Below are 6668 nucleotides of genomic sequence, written 5' to 3' on the forward strand. Positions count from 1 at the left end.
AGCTAAAAGAGCATGTTCTAACCCAATGCAAGGAAGCTAAGAACCTTGAAAAAAGGTTAGAAGAATTGCTAACTAGAATAACCAGTGTAGAAAAGAACATAAATGACCTGATGGGGCTGAAAAACACAGCACACAGCATGAGAACTTTGTGAAGCATACACAAGTTTCAATAGCTAAATCGATCAAGCAGAAAAAGGATATCTGTGATTGAAGATCAACTTAATGAAATAAAGAGAGAAGACAAGATTAGAAAAAAAGAATAAAAAGGAATGAACAAAGCCTCCAAGAAATATGGGACTATGTGCAAAGACCAAATTTACGTTTGATTGGTGTACCTGAAAGTGATGAGGAAAATGGAACCAAGTTGAAAAACACTCTTCAAGATATTATCCAGAAGAGCTTCTCCAACCTGGCAAGATAGGCCAACATTCAAATTCAGAAATACAGAAAACATCACAAAGATACTCCTCAAGAACAGCAACCCCAAGACACATAATCATCAGATTCACCATGACTGAAATGAAGGAAAAAATGTTAAGGGCAGCCAGAGAGAAAGATCAGGTTACCCACAAAGGGAAGCCCATCAGACTAACAGCATATCTCTCTGAAGAAACCCTACAAGCCAGAAGACAGTGGGGGCTGATACTCAACATTCTTATAGAAAAGGATTTTCAACCCAGAATTTCATACCCAGCCGAAATAAGTTTCATAAGCAAAGGAGAAATAAAATCCTTTACAGACAGGCAAATGCTGAGAGATTTTCTCACCACCAGGCCTGCCTTACAAGAACTCCTGAAGGAGGCACTAAATATGGAAAGGAACAACCGGTTCCAACCACTACAAAAACATACCAAATTGTAAAGAACATCAACACTATGAAGAAACTGCATTAACAAACAGGCAAAACAACCAGCTAGCATCATAATGATAGGATCAAATTCACACATAACAATATTAACCTTAAATGTTAATGGGCTAAATGCCCCAATTAAAAGACACAGACTGGCAAACTGGATAGAGTCAAGACCCATCAGTGTGCTGTATTCAGGAGACCCATCACACGTGCAGACACATATAGGCTCAAAATAAAGGGATGGAGGAATATTTGCCAAGAAATAGAGAGAGAGAGAAAAAAAAAAGCTGGAGTTGAAATTCTAATCTCTGATAAAACAGACTTTCAACCAACAAAGATCAAAAGAGACAAGAGCATTACATAATGGTAAAGGGATCAATGCAGCCAGAAGAGCTAACTATCCTACACATATATGCACCCAATACAGCAGCACCCAGAATCATAAAGCAAGTTCTTAGAGACCTACAAAGGGACTTAGACTCCTACACAATAATAGTGGGAGGCTTTAACACCCCACTGTCAATATCAGACAGATCAACGAGACAGAAAATTAACAAGGATATTTAGGATTTGAACTCAGCTGTGGACCAAGTGGACCTAATAGATATCTACAGAACTCTCCACCCCAAATCAGCAGAATATACATTCTTCTCAGCACCTCATCGCACTCATTCTAAAATTGACCACATAATTGGAAGTAAAACGCTCCTCTGCAAATGCAAAAGAACGGAAATCATAACAACATTCTCTCTGACCACAGTGCACTCAAATTAGAACTCGGGATTAAGAAACTCACTCAAAACCACGCAACTACATGGCAACTGAACAACCGATCCTGAATGACTACTGGGTAAATAATGAAATGAAGCCTGAAATAAAGATGTTCTTTGAAACCACTGAGCGCAAAGAAACAATGTACCAGAATCTCTGGGACATATTTAAAGCAGTGTGTAGAGGGAAATTTATAGCACTAACTGCCCTAAAGAGCAAGCAGGAAAGATCCAAAACTGACACCCTAACATCTAAATTGAAAGAACTAGAGAAGCAAGAGCAAAGAAATTCAAAATCTACCAGAAGACAAGAAATAACTAAGATCAGAGCAGAACTGAAGGAGATAGAGACATGAAAAACCCTTCAAAAAATTCAATGAATCCAGGAACTGGTTTTTTTAAAAGATCAACAAAATAGATAGACTGATAGTCAGACTAATAAACAAGAAAAGAGAGAAGAATTGGCCAGGCACTATGGCTCACGCCTGTAATCGCAGCACTTTGGGAGGCCAAGGCAGGTGGATCATGAGGTCAAGCAATCAAGACCATCGTGACCAACATGGTGAACCCCATCTCTACTAAAAATACAAAAATTAGCTGAGGACCATGGCGTGCGCCTGTAGTTCCAGCAATTGAGAGGCTGAGGCAGGAGAATCGCTTCAACCAAGGAGGCAGAGGTTGCAGTGAGCTGAGATCATGCCATGCACTCCAGCCTGGCGACAGAGTGAGACTCCATCTCAAAAAAAAAAAAAAAAAAGAAGAAGAAGAAGAAAGAAAAAGAAAAAAAAAAAAAAGAAAAGACAGAAAATCAAATAATCAAATAGACACAAAAGTGATATATGGGATATCACCACTGATCCCACAGAAATACAAACTACCATTAGAGAATACTATAAACACCTCTATGCAAATAAACTAGAAAATCTAGAAGAAATGGATAAATTCCTGGACACATACATCCTCCCAAGTCTAAACTAGGAAGAAGTCAAATCCCTGACTAGACCAATAACAAGTTCTGAAATTGAGGCAGTAATTAATAGCATACTAACCAAGAAAGTGCAGGACCAGACGGATTCACAGCCGAATTCTACCAGAGGTACAAAGAGGAGCTGGTACCATTCCTTCTGAAAGTATTCCAATCAATAGAAAAAGAGGAAATCCTCCCTAACTCTTTTTATGAGGCCAACATCATCCTGATACCAAAACCTGGCAGAGACACAACAAAAAAAGAAAATTTCAGGCCAATATCCCTGATGAACATTGATGCAAAAATCCTCAAAAAATACTGGCAAACTGAATCCAGCACCATATCAAAAAGCTTATCCACCATGATCAAGTTGGTTTCATCCCTGGCATGCAAGGCTGGTTCAACATATACAAATCAATGTAATCCATCATATAAATAGAACCAAAGACAAAAACCACATGATTATCTCAATAGAGGCAGAAAAGGTCTTCGACAAAATCCAACAGCACTTCATGCTAAAAACTCTCAATAAACTAGGTATTGATGGAACATATCTCAAAATAATAAAAGCTATTTATGACAAACCCACATCCAATATCATACTGAATGGGCAAAAACTGGAAGCATTCCGTTTGAAAACCAGCACAAGACAAGGAGGCTCTCTCTTGCCACTCCTATTCAACATAGTGTTGGAAGTTCTGGCCAGGGCAATCAAGCAAGAGAAAGAAATAAAGGTCATTCAAATAGGAAGAGAGGAAGTCAAACTGTCTCTGTTTGCAAATAGCATGACTGTATATTTAGAAAACCCCATCATCTCAGCCTAAGATCTCCTTAAGCTGATAAGCAACTTCAGCAGTCTCAGGATACAAAATCAATGTGCAAAAATCACAAGCATTCCTATACACCAATAATAGACAGAGAGCCAAATCATGAGTGAACTCCCATTTGCAATTGCTACTAAGAATATAAAATACCCAGGAATACAATTTACAAGGGATATGAAGGAGCTCTTCAAGGAGGACTGTTGGGAGCAAGCCCCCCAAAATCTGGCCATAAACTGGCTGCAAAACTGGCCATAAACAAAATCTCTGCAGCACTGTGAAATGTCCATAACGGCACTAACGCCCAAGCTGGAAGGTTGTGGGTTTATGGGAATGAGGGCAAGGAACACCTGGCCCTCCCAGGGTGGAAAACTGCTTACAGGCATTCTTAAGCCACAAACAAGAGCATGAGCGATCTGTGTCTTAAGGGCATGTTCCTGCTGCAGTTAACTAGCCCAACCTATTCATTTAATTTGGCCCATCCCTTCATTTTCCATAAGGGATACTTTTAGCTAATTTAGTATCTAGAGAAACAATGCTAATGACTGGTTTGCTGTTAATAAATATGTGGGTAAATATCTGTTCAGGGCTCTCAGCTCTGAAGGCTGTGAGACCCCTGATTTCCCACTTCGCACCTCTATATTTCTGTGTGTGTGTCTTTAATTACTCTAGCACCACTGGGTTAGGGTCTCCCCAACCAAGCTGGTCTCGACAAAGAACTACAAACCACTGCTCAGGGAAATAAGAGAGGACACAAACAAATGGAAAAACATTCATGCTCATGGATAGGAAGAATCGATCTCATGAAAATGGCCATACTGCCCAAAGTAATTTATAGATTCATTGCTATCCCCACCAAGCTACCACTGACTTTCTTCATAGAATTAGGAAAAAAAAAAACTACTATAAACTTCATATGGAAAAAAAAAAAAAAAAAAAGAGCCTGCGTAGCCAAGACAATCCTGGGCAAGAAGAACAAAGCTGGAGGCATTGTGCTACCTGACTTCAAACTACACTACAAGGTTACAGTAACCCAAACAGCATGGTACTGGTACCAAAACAGATATATAGACCAATGAAACAGAACAGAGGCCTCCGAAATAACACCACATATCTACAACCATCTGATCTTTGACAAACCTGACACAAACAAGCAACAGGGAAAAGATTCCCTATTTAATAAATGGTGTTGGGAAAACTAGTCAGTCATATGCAGAAAACTGAAACTGGACCCCTTCCTTACACCTTATACAAAAATCAACTCAAGATGGATCAAAGACTTAAATGTAAGACCTAGGACCATAAACATCCTAAAAGAAAACCTGGGCAATACCATTCAGGTCATAGGCATGATAAAGACTTCATGTCTAAAACACCAAAAGCAATGGCAACAAAAGCCAAAATTGACAAATGGGATATAATTAAACTAAAGAGCTTTGGCACAGCAAAAGAAACTATCATCAGAGTGAACAGAAAACCTACAAAATGGGAGAAAATGTTTGCAATCTGTCCATCTAACAAAGGGCTAGTATCCATAATCTATAAAGAACTAAAACAAATTTACAAGAAGAAAACAACCTCATCAAAAGGTGGGCAAATGATATGAACAGACAAAAGAAGACATTTATGCAGCCAACAAATGTATGAAAAAATGCTCATCATCACTGGTCATTAGAGAAATGCAAATCAAAAACAAAATGAGATGCTATCTCACACTAGTTAGAATGGCAACCATTAAAAAGTCAGGAAACAGCAGATGCTGGAGAGGATGTGGAGAAATAGGAACACTTTTACACTGTTGGTGGGAGTGTAAATTAGTTCAGCCATTGTGGAAGACAGTGTGGCGATTCCTCAAGGATGTGGAACTAGAAATACCATTTGACCCAGCCATCGCATTACTGAGTATATACCCAAAGGATTATAAATCATTCCACTACAAAGAAACATACACACGTATATTTATTGTGGCACTATTCACAATAGCAAAGACTTGGAACGAACCCAAATGTCCATCAATAATAGACTGGATAAAGAAAATGTGGCACGTATACACCATGGAATGCTATGCAGCCATAAAAAAGGAAGAGTTCATGTCCTTTGGAGGGACATGGATGAAGCTGGAAACCATAATTCTCAGCAAACTATCACAAGAACAGAAAACCAAACACCACATGTTCTCACTCATAAGTGGTAGTTGAACAGTGAGAACATATGGACGTAGGGAGGGGAACATTACACACCAGGGCCTGTCGGGGGATGGGGGGTTAGGGGAGGGATAACATTAGGAGAAGTACCTAACGTAGAGTTGATGGGTATAGCAAACCACCGTGGCATAGGTATACCTATGTAACAAAACTGCACATTCTGCACATCTACCCCAGAAATTAAAGTATAATAATAAGAACTTATTACAGTTATTTTCTTGCTTCTTTTTAGGTTGCTTTTTGTAATTCCTCTTTTCTTTTCTTCCTTTCTTACAACCTTCCTTTTACTTCCTGTGTGAGAGTAATATGGGTAGTACTTTTTAGTTTGTCACTTTTTATTTTTAGTGACTCTATTATAGGATTTGCATAGTGGTTACCATAAAGCTTACAAAAAATATCTTACAAATATAACAAATTATTTTCAAAAGACACAACTTATCTCCAGTCACAAAGAATAGAAACAAAGTAACAAAGAAAAAAATTTTTAAAACCCTCTACACTTTAACCACATCCATCCCACATTTTGACTTTATATTGTCTCAATTTACATATTTTTACATTGCCTATTTCTTAACAGGTTGTTGTAGGCAATATCGTCTTGGATAGATTGGCTTTGGGACTTCATATTAGCGTTATGAGTGAATTACACATCACAATTACAGTATCAGATTATTCTGGATTTGTCCACGTCCTTAATTTTACCAGTGGGTTTTATAATTTTCACTGTTTTCATTTTGCACATTAGTGGCTTTTTAATTGAAGAACTCCCCTTAGCATTTCTTGTAAGATCTGTTGATGGTGAATTCTTTCAGCTTTTGTTTTTCTGGGAAAGACTGAATATCTCCATACTTGAAATGTAGCTTTGCTGGATACAGTTTTCTTGGATGACAGTTTTTTTTTTTTTCCTCTCTCTCTTTCAGCACTTTGAAAATGTGCTCCTGGCCAGTATGCTGGGTTGCCAGACAAGTTGGGGCTCCTTTATATGCTATTTGTTTCTTTTCTCTTGCTGCTTTTAAGATCTTCTCTTTGTCTTTGACCCTTGAGAGTTTGATT

This window comes from Theropithecus gelada, chromosome 5 (assembly GCF_003255815.1).
Source record: "Theropithecus gelada isolate Dixy chromosome 5, Tgel_1.0, whole genome shotgun sequence".
NCBI classification, from domain to species: domain Eukaryota; kingdom Metazoa; phylum Chordata; class Mammalia; order Primates; family Cercopithecidae; genus Theropithecus; species Theropithecus gelada.